Source organism: Hypanus sabinus, chromosome 26, assembly GCF_030144855.1.
Source record: "Hypanus sabinus isolate sHypSab1 chromosome 26, sHypSab1.hap1, whole genome shotgun sequence".
NCBI classification, from domain to species: domain Eukaryota; kingdom Metazoa; phylum Chordata; class Chondrichthyes; order Myliobatiformes; family Dasyatidae; genus Hypanus; species Hypanus sabinus.
In genome coordinates this window covers 43057767-43070867 of record NC_082731.1, presented here as the reverse complement: position 1 = coordinate 43070867, position 13101 = coordinate 43057767, and the positions used below count along the sequence as shown (strand labels likewise).

The following is a 13101-nucleotide window of genomic DNA, read 5'->3' as shown; positions in this document are numbered from 1 at the left end:
GCCAGAATCGTTGGCTGCACTGTTTCCCTTAGATGCCGCCTAGCCTGCTGAGTTCCTCCAGTATTTTGCAGGAGGATGGGATATTTGGGTTTGCTCTGGGATCCCATAGAGACTTGATAGTTTGAATGGTCCTCCTGTGGCAGGTGTTCCAGACCCAGGGTCCATGGACCCTTGGTTCATGGTGAAAAAAAGGCAAGGAGCCCCTGTTCTGTCCTTTCCTACTACCAGAGCCACCTTCTTGAGTTATGGAGGAACAGGGGAATTCTTTCTGGTGTTTGGGGATACCAGGACTCTAGATTCAAGATTGTTTATTGACGTTCTTCAGTACACAAGGATAAAGGAGAACAAAATGTGTGTCACCATGGATCTGATGTAGCACAATAAGCTTAAAACCATAATAAAAATCAATAAATATAAATACATAAGATTAGCTCATATACATACACATAAAGTGATGGTAAGCGGAGGAGTGTCTGTACGTAAGGTGACAGACAGGAAATTATAAATTAGCGATGGGCTATTCATGGGGGGGGGGGTGTTGATCAGCTTGACAACCTGGGGGGAGTAACTGAGTCTGGTGGCTTTTTCCCTGATGGGACCAACAGCGCAGAGTCAGAATCTGGCTTAGCATCACTAGCATAGTGGGTCACTGGGGGGGGGGGGGGGGGAGAGAGAGACAGGCCTTTCGGCCCATTTAGTCTATGCCAAACCGTTTAAACTGCCTACTCCCATCAACCTGCACCGGGACCGTAGCCCTGCCTATCCAAACTTCTCGAACATGAAATTTGTTGTTCTGCGGTAGCAGAACACTGTCATACCCAATACTGGAAACTGTAAATTACAGTAAGAAGTACATATATTTAACAGTTAAATAAGTAGTGCAAAAAAAGAGGAAAAAGTCGTGAGGTAGTGTTCAATGTTCATTTAGGAATTGGATGGCAGAGGGGAAGAAGCTGTTCCTAAATCGCTGAGTGTGTGTCTTCGGGCTCCTGTATCCCCTCCCTGATGGTAGCAATTCCAGTACCCTCTCCCTGATAGCAATGTACCTACCTCAACCACTTCCTCTGGCAGCTCAATCTATTACAGACCACTCTCTGGGAGAAAATATTGCCCCTGGGGTTCCTATTAAATCTTTCCCCAGTGAAAAGGGTGGGTGAGATCCTCTATGACATTGTCAGGCCAGTTCTTGCACCTTTCTGTGTACCTGCCCTTGGTGGCTGGTAACAGGATGTGAACAGGGGCTGTGAGTGGGAACTGGCTGCGAGGGGTTGCCGGCATAACTTTAGGAAGCGCTTGATTGGCGGTAAAACACTTTTAAGAACTCCCGAGGGTTTGGAACGTGCGGTGGAAACACAGATCTTCCTTTCACTTGAGATCCCACAGCTTTTGTGTTTAGAGAATTAAGTAGATCCAGCAGTGTGCCGGAGTTGAAGTTTTAAATGTTTACTAATTAATTCAAACAACCTCCTTCCTTTGACCACTGCGGGTATGTATGGTCCTTATTCCGAACACACACACACACACAGACTGAACAGAGTGGAGTGATGAGGCGGGGGCGCGCCTTGAAAAATAGTGGGGAGCGCGTGCGCGCACCCGGAGCAATTCTGCACACGCATTTATGCTCCCTTCCCTTCCTACATCCAGTTGCTCTTGTATAAGGGGAGGGGTGCATTAATATATATGGGGGGGGAAGGAGGGGGTAATATTGGGCGCGCGTGCACAGAGCGCGCTGTCGGGGGCGAGCGGCGCACGCTCCCGCAGTAGCCTGTCACTGTGTGTATGTGTGTGTGAGAGAGAGAGAGAGAGAGAGCTGGTGGTAAAAGGAGCCGGGCTTGTCCATCGAGCCAAAGGGGTGGGTGAGGACTGGAAGGGGGCAGCTGGCGTAGGGGAAAAGAAGGGGCGAGCGAAGCCCAAGTGCCCGGGCGAGGAGGGGAGTTTGCGCCGCCAGCGGAGCCCGCCGAGCCGGGGCATGGTGCAGAGCTCCCCCGGGCTGCGGAGCGCGGAGCGGCGGCCAGGGCAGCGCAGCGGGGGATGGAGAGAGCTGCGAGCGTTGGTGGTCGAGCCGGGAATGAGAGCGGCAGGACTGCGCAAGGGTGAGTGAGGGGCAGTGGCGGGGCGGGGAGGGGAGGGGGAGAGGGGGAAAACTGGGGGAGAGAGAGAGAAAAAAGGATGCGCGTGTGAGGAGAAAACTCGGAAAGAGAAAGGGGGGAGAAACTGGGAAGAGGGAGAGAAAATATGTACAAACGGGGCAAGCTACAGGGAATGGGAGAAGAGGAAGGAGAGAAAGTGGGACAACTCGGAAAGGGGAATGGGAAAGAGGGAAAGGAGGGATAAGGGCAACTGGAGAAAGTAGGGGAAGGGACGAAAAGTGGGGGAAACGGGGGGGCAGAAAAGGGAAATATAAGCAGAATGCGGGAACAGAACGAGACACAGAACTGGGAAAAGCAGATAATTTGTGAGAGGAAGAGAGAGCGAGAGAGGGAATGAGGAAGCAACTGTAAGGAGAGGACAGAAACTGGGAAAAAGCGGAACGATGTGATGAAACAAACGAAATAGTGAGGAGAAACTCTGGGAATGAGGTAAACTGGGAAAAGATGAGCGGGAATGCTGAACTGAAGGTGTTTTTGAGGGGGGGATGAAGGGGAAGATGAACAGGGAAAATAGAAGAGAGACTGACTGGAAGAGTTTTGGAATAATTCAGGCGGGAATGAGGAAACGAGGGATGGAATGAACTGGGGAAAGTGGAATTAGGGAAGGAAAGGAAAATGTGAGAAAGAAGTAAGCGTGTTGGGGAAAGGAAGCAGGGAGACGGGGGAAAGTTGGGAAAAGGAACGAGACTGCAAGAATGATAACGAGAGAGGGAACAGGGAAAAAGAGGGAAGCCGAATAAATAGGGACGAGGAAAGCAGAAGGAAGGAGAAAGGGGAAGGGGGTGAGAGAAATTAGGGAGAGCGGGTTGCAAAAATCTGGGACAACATGGAAGTTAGACAAGGAAAGAGTAATAAAAAGGGGTACGCGAAACAGCAGGGAAGTGGGAAAAAAGATTAAAAGAAAATTTGGAGAAATAACGCGGATGAGTGAGAAATTGGGATTGAGGTATGTAAGAGTTAAGAAAAGTGGATTTAGAAAAGAAGTGGGGGAAATGCAGTGAAATTTGGGGAGAAGGGGAGGCGACGAGATTACAGAAAGGTGGGCATGTGAGGGATATGTAGAAGGGGATAGATGAGGAAGTGAAACGGAACTGAGGAAATAGGGAATGTTAGAAAGGCTGAGGATAATTGCTTTTGATGCAGACCGAGGCGATGGGAATGTCCTGTTAAATGAGTACTGGAGGGAATTCGCTCTGAGAGGAGGGGAGAATGCGGGTGTAGGTTGGCAAAAAAAAAGTGTGTTGGGAAGTCGGGGAGGTTGGGGGAAAATTAACTAAAGTGTTAGGGATTGAGGGATTCACCAGGAAAGGTGGGGGGGGGGAGTGGGATATTCCAAATGTAGAGGCAAAAATTGGGAGCTGGGGAGATAATTGCAGGTTAGAAGCTGCCAGTGATTGGGTAGATTGGAGTTGGGCGAGCAGGAAAGGGAGGGGAGGAAGGGCTGTTGCGTACGCGTAGTTTGGAAAGGAGATGAAAATGAAAAGATGCGGAGAAAGAAGTACTGTATAGTGAAGTAAAAAACGACGACACAGAATTGAACCCCTAACTTGAATGATGAGGAAATGTTTGTATGTTTAAAAAAAGCTCGCAGATAAAGGTATGATTCTCAAGCAGTTGGTTCCTCCAGGAGGCCGAATTTACATCACAGAGTTCCGTCGGTTAGGGACAGGGTACAAACTGAATTAAAACAAAATCTTGCCCCAGCTGAGGTTGGTTTCGGTTCTTTATGCTTGATATCGTGCTTGGCATTCAGAGCTGTATTTTTTCACATCACAGTTGCTGTTTGCTTCACGTGTGCTGAAATGTTAGACGGTTCTTTTGAAAGCCTGGGTCTGCAAACAGGTTTTGCTGAGGAGAGTTGAAGATTTCGCTCTCCCACTCCTTCCGATCAGGAATTGTCTCCGAGGCATCGTTCTTTAAATTTAGTGAAACCTCGCAGTGATGGGGTGGACTCGAGGCATCTATACTCCCCGTACCCCTCCCACCCACCGCTTTCTCTCTCTCTCCCCCTGTTTCTCTGACTCCCTCCCTCACTCACGTACTCTCTCTCTCTCCCAGTATATTGCAGGATTACTTCGGGACTGTGAACTGTTGCTGTGAGGTGGGGTGTGAGAGTTAATGGGAAGGCGAGGATGGGCTGTTTGACGAACGCTACCCCCGAGGGTAAAGGTGGCGGTGGAAACCCCCCCCCCCCACTCTCCGCCCCCCCCCCCCCCCCCGTCGGAGCAGGAAGCGAAATCTGTCTGACAGGATAAGTTTCTGCATTGGCGAAGCGCCCCCGACGTTGCAGCCTCTACCAGTTGCAAGCGAGACCGCAGTGTGGAGGGTGCGCGCACGCCAGCCGGGACTCAGTCCACAAGATGCCAGGCAGGGGCGAACTATTGACTGTCCCTGCTTCTCCCAGGAAGCCGGGGCTCTGACACGGGAGCGACGCGCGGCCCGCACTCAGACTGCTGTCCAGATCATTTCGGGACGCACCTGCGTGCGTGATGTCTGCTGGATGAACTGTCAGACTCTGCGCACTTTTTGCCGTTTGCCGCCCGAAGTCAGGTACTCGCTTCTGTTGCGTTTCCAGTGATAAACTTTCTCGTCCTAAAGCAGGGTCGCTGTAAGCTCTGCGATTCTTGAGCATAAAGGAGCCAGGGTCGATGGGGAGGTGAGGAGGGCCGCGGAGTGGGATTCCTCGGATCCTCTCCTCCGGGAGTCGGCGCCCCTCGGCCCTCCCTTCCCTTGGCTCGCCACCCTTCGACCCCGGGCTCCTCGCAGCAGCCCCGCCAGCCTCCAACAGTTTAGTTGACAGGACTTTCCTCTCGCCCCGCTCGGGGACTGGGCGCGGTGCGAGGTCTGGAGGAGGGAAGGGGGAGCGAGAGGTTGCACGGGTTGATCCCATGGGGTGTCGCGGTAATGGGGTAGACTCGAGGTACAAATACCCCCACCCCCAATGTATCTCTCTCTTTCACTCTATCTTACTCTCGCCTTCATTCTCTCTCCCTCACTCTCCCTCATTTCCCTCTCCTTCACTCTCTCTCCTCTCTCCCCCTCCCCTCCCCCTCTCCCTCCCCTCCCCCCTCCCTCTCTCCCTCCCCCTCACCTCCCCCTCTCCTTTCCCCTTTCCTCCCCCTCATCCTCCCTCCCGGTATCCTCCCTCTCCCTCCCTTTCTGTCCCACTCTCTTCTGTCCCTCTCCCTCCCCCTCTGCCTCCCCTCCCCCTCTCCTCCCCCTCATCCCGTATCCTCCCTCTCCCTCCCTTTCTGTCCCACTCTCTTCTGTCCCTCTCCCCACTCTCTTCCCTGTCCCTCTCCCCACACTCTCTTCCCTCACTCCCTCAATCTTTCTCTCTCCCTCACTCCCCCACACCCCTCATTCTCCTCCCCCTTTGCCCCCTCTCCCCTTTTCCCTCCTATTGCCCTTCTTCCCTCCTTTCCCTATTGTCTCCTCACCCCTCCAACTCTCCCTCCCTCATTCCCTCCTACTAGCTCTTTTACCCTCACCATCTCTGTCTCCGCGCTATTTCTCTCACTGTTTCTCTCTCTCTGGCTGCCTCTCCTGGGCTTTTTTCTTCCTATTTGTTAAATCTGACCTACCCTCCCTCCCTCTCTCTGTCTCCACTCTCTCCCTCATTGTCTCTCCCCCCTCTTCCTCTCTCTGTCTCTACTCTCCCCCCTCCCTCTCTCTGTCTCTACTCTCCCCCTCTCCCTGTCTCTGTCTCCACTCTCCCCCTCTCCCTCTCTCTGTCTCTACTCTCCCCCTCTCCCTCTCTCTGTCTCTACTCTCCCCCTCTCCCTCTCTCTGTCTCTACTCTCCCCCTCTCCCTCTCTCTGTCTCCACTCTCCCCCCTCTCCCTCTCTCTGTCTCTACTCTCCCCCTCTCCCTCTCTCTCTTCCTTGGTGAAGGTCTCCCGCTTCACATTTCCTTCATTAGGTTTCCTATTTGTTAAATCTGACCCACCCTCCCTCCCTCTCTCTGTCTCTCCCCCCTCTTCCTCTCTCTGTCTCCACTCTCTCCCTCATTGTCTCTCCCCCTCTTCCTCTCTCTGTCTCTACTCTCCCCCTCTCCCTCTCTCTGTCTCTACTCTCCCCCTCTCTGTCTCTCCCCCCTCTCCCTCTCTCTGTCTCTACTCTCCCCCTCTCCCTCTCTCTGTCTCTACTCTCCCCCTCTCCCTCTCTCTGTCTCTACTCTCCCCCTCTCCCTCTCTTTGTCTCCACTCTCCCCCCTCTCCCTCTCTCTGTCTCTACTCTCCCCCTCTCCCTCTCTCACTTCCTTGGTGAAAGTCTCCCACTTCACATTTCCTTCATTAGGTTTCAGGCTCATTTTGACGTGGTGTTTGGCTGTGCTGGTGGGAGTGGAGGGAAGGAAGTAATGAAGGAAATGCCGGGAGTGTAGAACTCGTCTCTGTAACCCTCCCTGCTCCCACCACTCGGAGTGGTCTCTATGCCCCTCCAATTCTGGCTTCTAGTTTGTCCCCATTTGCCATCGCTGTGCCTCCAAATGCCAGGGCCCTGAGTTCTGGAGTTCTGTCTGCGCACCTTTCCAGCTCTCCGGCTCCTTTAAGACAATCTTTAAACACCCACCTTGTACGGGTTTCCACATCATCCGTTAGGCTTTCTCACTGTGAGTCCCTGCATCAGCTGCTCTGTGCGAAATACTTTAATGCTTTCATACCATCTTTAAAGGTGCTATATAAATGCAATTTCTGAAATAAATAGTTCAGCATTTGAAAATGGGTGGGAGGACTCTGAATCAGGTTTAACATCACTGGCGTACGACGTGAAACTTGTTAATTTTAGCAGCAGCAGGGCAATGCAATAGATGATAATATAAGAAAAATTAAATAAATTAATTAGTATATATGTATAGTAAATCAAAAGTAGTAGTGCAAAAACAGAAATAATAAGAAAATGAGGTGGTGTTCATGGGTTCAGAAATTGGAAGGGAGAGGGGAAGAAGCTGTTCCTGAATCGCTGAGTGTGTGTCTTCAGGCTCCTCTACCTCCTCCCTGATGGTAGCAGTGAGAAGCGGACATGCTGTGGGTGATGGTGGTCTTTAATGATGGATGCCGCCTTTCTGAGGCTCTGCTGCTTGAAGATGTCCTGGATACTGAGGAGGTTAGCACCCATGATGGAGGTGACTACATTTACAACTCTGCAGTTTACTTTGATCCTGTGCAGTAGCTCCCTACCCCGCTGCCCACTGCCCAGTACCAGACGGTGATGCAGCCTGTCATAATGCTCTCCACAGTACGTGTGTAGAACTTTTTTGAGTGTTTTAGAGGACAGACCAAATCCCCACTAACTTCTAGTGACATGGAGCTGCTGTCGTTGAGAGAGGATTGTTGATTCCCGTCTCTTCAGCCTGACATTCTTACACAAGAGGCCAGTCATGGGGTCAGAGTTATGCAGACCTTCGGACCAACTGCTGACCAAGTTGACCATTGAAGCTGGTCTCATTAGCTTGCATTTGGGCCATGTTCCTCTAGACCAGGGGTTCCCAGCCTTTTTTATGCCATGGACCCCCACCTCTAACCTGAGGGGTCCGTGGACCCCAGCTTGGAACTGACTTATTTACTTCCTGTTACACCACTGGCGTTTGGAGCAACCATGAAGATCCTCCATCTCTGACGGTGTTTAGGGCTTCCTTCATAATTTCAGTAACTTCCTCTCGGTTTTCACTCCTGTCAGTCATACGAGTCCCGGGTGGAGATTCAGGAATACTGTCACATTCAGATATCGAAGGATTCTGTGCTGTAGTTCTGTTTGACCAGTCGGGGTTGTTAGCCCTGAGCTGAAGCCATGAACCTGGAGGACTGGTGGACCACTCTTACTCTGGCCTCTACCCTTTGACCTGTTTGTCATGGGTGACCCGACCAAGAGCCAAAGCGTAAAGCCCTGACTCCAGCCAACAAAGCTCTCCGGGTCACTGAGGCACGTAAGCCTCCAAACCCTACAACAAGTTTGTGGTCCTCTTGGAGGCCAGGTTGGGAACCCCTGCTCTAAACCTTTCTGGTCCACATACTTTAACAAACATCTTTTCAAATGTCATTATTGTACCTGCTACAGCCACTTCCTCTGGCAGCTCGTTCCACATTCCTCTGTCCAAAGAAGTTGGCCCTTTTTAATCTTTCCGCTCTCACTAAGTCCTCTATTTTCTTTTTAGTTGCTTCCTTGGGAAAACTCACCCATTTTTTGCCCCTAATGACATTGCACACCTTTGTAATGTCACACCTTAGTCTCCTACACTCCAAGGAAAGCAGTCCTACCCTGTCTAATCTCTCCCTATTACTCAGGCCCTCAAGTCCTGGTAAAATTCTGGTAAATCTTTGCTGCGATCTTTCCAGCTCAAAAATGTGTTTCCTATAACAGGGAAAGCAAAACTGTGCACAAATACTCCAGTTACTGTCTCATCGGTATTGCGTACTGCATTGGGTAGCAGAATTCTGCATATTCAAAGACCCACCCAGCTGGTCCCTGTTCCCGTCCTCAAATTTTGGAAATGTTTGCGGCAGATGTTGGAAATCTGAAATAAAAGCAGAAACAACAGTCTGGAAAGAAATTGAAAAATGGAGAATTCTAGAAACACTCAGGTCAGGCAGGATCTGTGGGGTTAATGTTTCAGAGAGAGACCAGAGCTGAGTGAGGAGTCTCTAACCTGAACGGTTAACTCCGTGTGGCTTTTTTGGCAGATGCAACCGCACCTGCTGAGTGTTTCTGGAATTTTCTGTTTTTATTTTGGAAATATTTTCTTTTCAGCCTGTTGTACTCTGAATCGATCTGTTCCCAGCTCCCTCTCAGGCAGAGTCTCCGGGAGGCAAACCACTCCTTGCAACTTGTGAGGGCGTCTCACTGGAGCACACCCCTTGGTATAGTCTTTATTTGACCAGACGATCATCTTCAGATGAGCCTCAACGAACCGGTTCAAATCAACTTGCTGACAAGTATGCTGGAAAGTTGCCCAGGAAGTCAAAGGCTCTGAATAGGGAACTGCAACAGGAGAGGAGTCATAGAGTCATACAGCATGGAAACAGGCTGTTTGGCCCATCAAATCCATGCTATTCAGTGGCCCATCCACCTGTATTAATTGCATCTTCCAGTGGCAGGTCATTCGCACCATTGGCCTCCTAGTTAAATGGCATCTGATCCTTTGTGTTAATAATTTTGGGAATTATTCTGATGCAGCTGAATAACTAGATGTACATGACCAGCTCATGAATACTAGCTCACTATTTTTGTCTCTATTTGTACCATTTATTTATTTATCTATCTATATCTATCTGTCTGCCTGTCTATCTGTCTATCTATCTCTCTGACTGTCTATATCTCTGTCTGTCTCTCCATCTGTCTACCTCTCTATCTGTTTACCTGTCTGTCTGTCTGTCTGTCTATCTATCTGTCTGTCTATCTATCTGTCTGACTATCTGTCTATCTATCTATCTGACTATCTATCTATCTGTTTACCTCTCTGTCTGTCTGTCTATCTCTCTCTCTCTCTCTGTCTATCTATCTATTTATTTATATAAGCATTCAGTGGTTGCTTTATTAGATACCTTCTATACTTAATAAAGTGACCACTGGGTGTACGTTTGCGGTCTTCTGTTGTTGTAGCCCATCCACTTCAAAATCTGATGTGTTGTGCGTCCGGAGAGGCTCTTCTGCACTCCACTGTTATTTGAGTTTCTGTTGTCTTCCTGTCATCTTGAACCATTATGGCTATTCTCCTCTGACCTCTCTCTTTAACAAGGTTGCTGCCACATGATTGGCTGATATTTGCATTATCAAGCAGGTGTAAAGGAGTAACTAATAAAGTGACCATGGGAATGCCCTCACTGGATGTTTATTGTTTCTCGTACCATTCCTCATAAACTCTAGAGACTGCTGTGCGTGAAAATCCCAGGAGATCAGCAGTTCCTGAGATACTCAAACCACCCCATCTGGCACCAACAACCATTCCACGCACAAAGTCACTTGGGTCACATTTCTTTCCCCATTCTGATGTTTGGTCTGAACAACAACTGAACCTCTTGACCATGTCTGCATGCTTTTGTGCATTGAGTTGCTGCCACACAATTGGCTGATATTTGCATTATCGAGCAGGTGTACAGGAGTAACTAATAAAGTGGCCACTGAGTGTATTCTTTTCGCGTTTTTTTGGAATATGAAATGGGAATGGTTAACATTTTTTCATGCAGGGTAACAAAGTAACAGAAGTTTTATTCTGAGAGCCCTTTGGAGAATCTGAAAATGTCCCAAAACAGCCAATGACCTACCTGTAAGATAACACCTTGCACAGCAAGCTCTCACAATATTAGTAATTGATTTTTTATTGTCACAGTTACTAAGATGCATAGAACATAGAACAGTACATCGCAGGAAATGGCCATTCTACCCACAATGTTGTGCTGAACCAGAAAATCAAAAGCACTCATACACTAATCCCTCCTACACCACGTCCATATCCCTACATCCTCCTTACATCCATGTGCCTATCGTAACGTCTCTTAAAAAGCCTCTAAAGTATTTGCCTCCACCACCACACCAGGCAGCACATTGCAGGCATCCACCCCTCTGAGTAAAAAAAACTTACCCCTCACTTCCCCCTTGAACCCACCCCCTCTCACCTTCAATGCATGCCCTCTGGTATTAGACATTTATACTCCGGGATAAAGATACTTCCTGTCTACTTTATCTATGCCTCTTGTAATTTCATTAACCTCTATCAGATCTCCCCTCAGCCTCTGCCGTTCCCAAGTTTTTCCAGCCTCTCATGACAGCACACACCCTCTAAACAAGGAAGGAAGCATCCTGGTAATCCTCTTCTGCACCCTCCCAAATGTCTCAACATCCTTCCTATAGTGGGGCGACCAAAACCGTACGCTTTTGTTTGCTAATCACGGAGACAGATCTTTCCATATGTTAAGTATCTGTACGTCAAGGCGGTCTTCAGCGAAACACAATGGTATATGGAATGTAGTGTAACAATTACAGGGAAAGAGCAGGTAGATACATAAAGTGCAATAGTTTAAATGGTTTGGCAGAGACTAGATGGGCCAAAGGGCCCATTTCTGTGTTATACTTTTCTATGACTGTGATAATCTATTATCATCCATCATCACGGACTTGCACCATCCAGGGCACGCTCTCTTCTTGCCGTTGTCATTGGAAAGAGGGAAAGGAGCTTCAAGTTCAACACCACAAGGTTCAGGGACAGTTATTACCCTTCAACTACCAGGTTGAACCAGAGCGCAAAACTTCACTCACCCAATGCTCAACTGATCCCACAACTTACAGACTCACTTTTAAGGACTCTGCAATTCATGTTCTCAATATTTGGCCTGCTTCTGCTTATATATCTTATGGTCTTACCCCATGGTGAATGGCACAGCAGACTCAATGGGCTGTATAGCCTACTTCTTCTCCTATATCTTATGGTCTTATAACACACACAAAATGCTGGAGGGACTCAGCAGGCCAGGCAGCATCCACGGAAAAAAGTACGGTTGACATTTTGAGCCGAGACCCTTCGGCAGGACACGCATTTTGTGTGTCTTGTGTGGATTTCCAGAATCTGCACTTTTTCTTTTGTTCTCGATTATATATTGTTTATTTATTTATTGTCGTTATTTTTTGCATGTGCACAATTTGTTGTCTTTTGCATTTCCGCCTTTGTTGCGTGCAGTTTTAATTGATTCTATTGTGTTTCGTTGCCCTCACTGTGAATGCCCGCAAGAAAATGAATCTCAGGGCTGTATATGGTGACTATATGTACTTCGATAATATGGTTACTTTGAACTTTGAACTTTTAATTGATGCAGCAGATGGAATAGATTATAATGTCTGGGTAGCATTTTTATTTGAACTATTGATCACGGGGTGGGGGGGGGGGAGTAACAACAGTGATGATACTAGGACAGACTCCCCTAGGCTTCACCTAGTGACACAACAGGTAGGACAAGGGAGCACACGCTCTCTCTGCACACTATGATGGTAGCCCTGTCTCTGGAGCAGGACTTGAACCCAGAAATGTACGAACAGCAGGAAAAAAATTAAAGGGTTAATGTGTGAAGAGCATTTGATGGTTCTGAGCCTGTACTCACTGGAGTTTGGAAGAATGAGGGAGGATCTTATTGAAACCTCCCAATACTGAGAGGCCTGGATAGAGTGGATGGGTCCAAGAGTAAGTGAGTCTAGAACCAGACTAGGACAGAAATGAGGAGGAATTTTGTTAGCCAGTGGGTTGTGCATCTGTGGACTTCATTATCAGAGACAGCTTTGGAGGCCAAGTCATCTGGTATACATAACCTTGCGATTGATAGGGTCTTGCTTAGTAAGGACATCAAAAGTTACAGGGAGAAGACAGGAGAATGAGTTTGAGAGGGATAATAAACCAGTCATGTTTGAATGGTGGAGCAGACAATGGACCGAATGGCTTAAGTCTTCTCCTGTGTCTTATGGTCTAAAAATGTAAATTCCCTAATATGCAGCAGAAAAAGACCAGCAATAGACAACAAGGAGTTGGATAGAGATGTAAGTTTGAAGGGAATAGATATGGTGTCAGTAGCAAATAAGAGAAAGAAACTTTCACCTGTCTCTTTATTCATTGATGAATTTAATTCCCTCTCAGTTTTTTAAAAAAAGATACAGAAATACTGATGCATCATCTTCTCCTGACCTCTGGGTACTGCATCCGCCTGTTGTAATGCAGAAATTGCAACAACCTATTTGCGCACAGTGTTACTTCTTGAGATCCAAAAGTTCTTTGTAACTTAAAAATGATGCGTAAAACTTACTGTTTACGATCGTTTTACTAAGCAGAAAGCAAACAAGAGAGAGAAGCCGAGAGAACAAAGAAAAGACACAGCAGCCTAGTGGTTAGCACGACGCTTTACAGTACTATTGACCTGGGTTCTATTCCCACCACTGCCTGTACGTTCTCCCGTGACTGTGTAGGTTTACTCCAG

The 13101-nt window shown here is 48.3% G+C and overlaps 1 protein-coding gene across 1 annotated transcript in view; it reads left to right on the top strand.

The window, feature by feature from the left end:
* The first annotated feature begins 1824 nt into the window (after nucleotides 1–1824).
* The window catches only part of LOC132381756 (neuronal PAS domain-containing protein 3-like), a 611027-nt gene continuing 599750 nt past the window's right edge, over nucleotides 1825–13101 (top strand). Inside the window, exon 1 of the mRNA XM_059951328.1 lies at nucleotides 1825–2093. The gene's annotated coding sequence lies outside the window, so the exon portion shown is untranslated. The remainder of the gene's footprint in view (nucleotides 2094–13101) is intronic.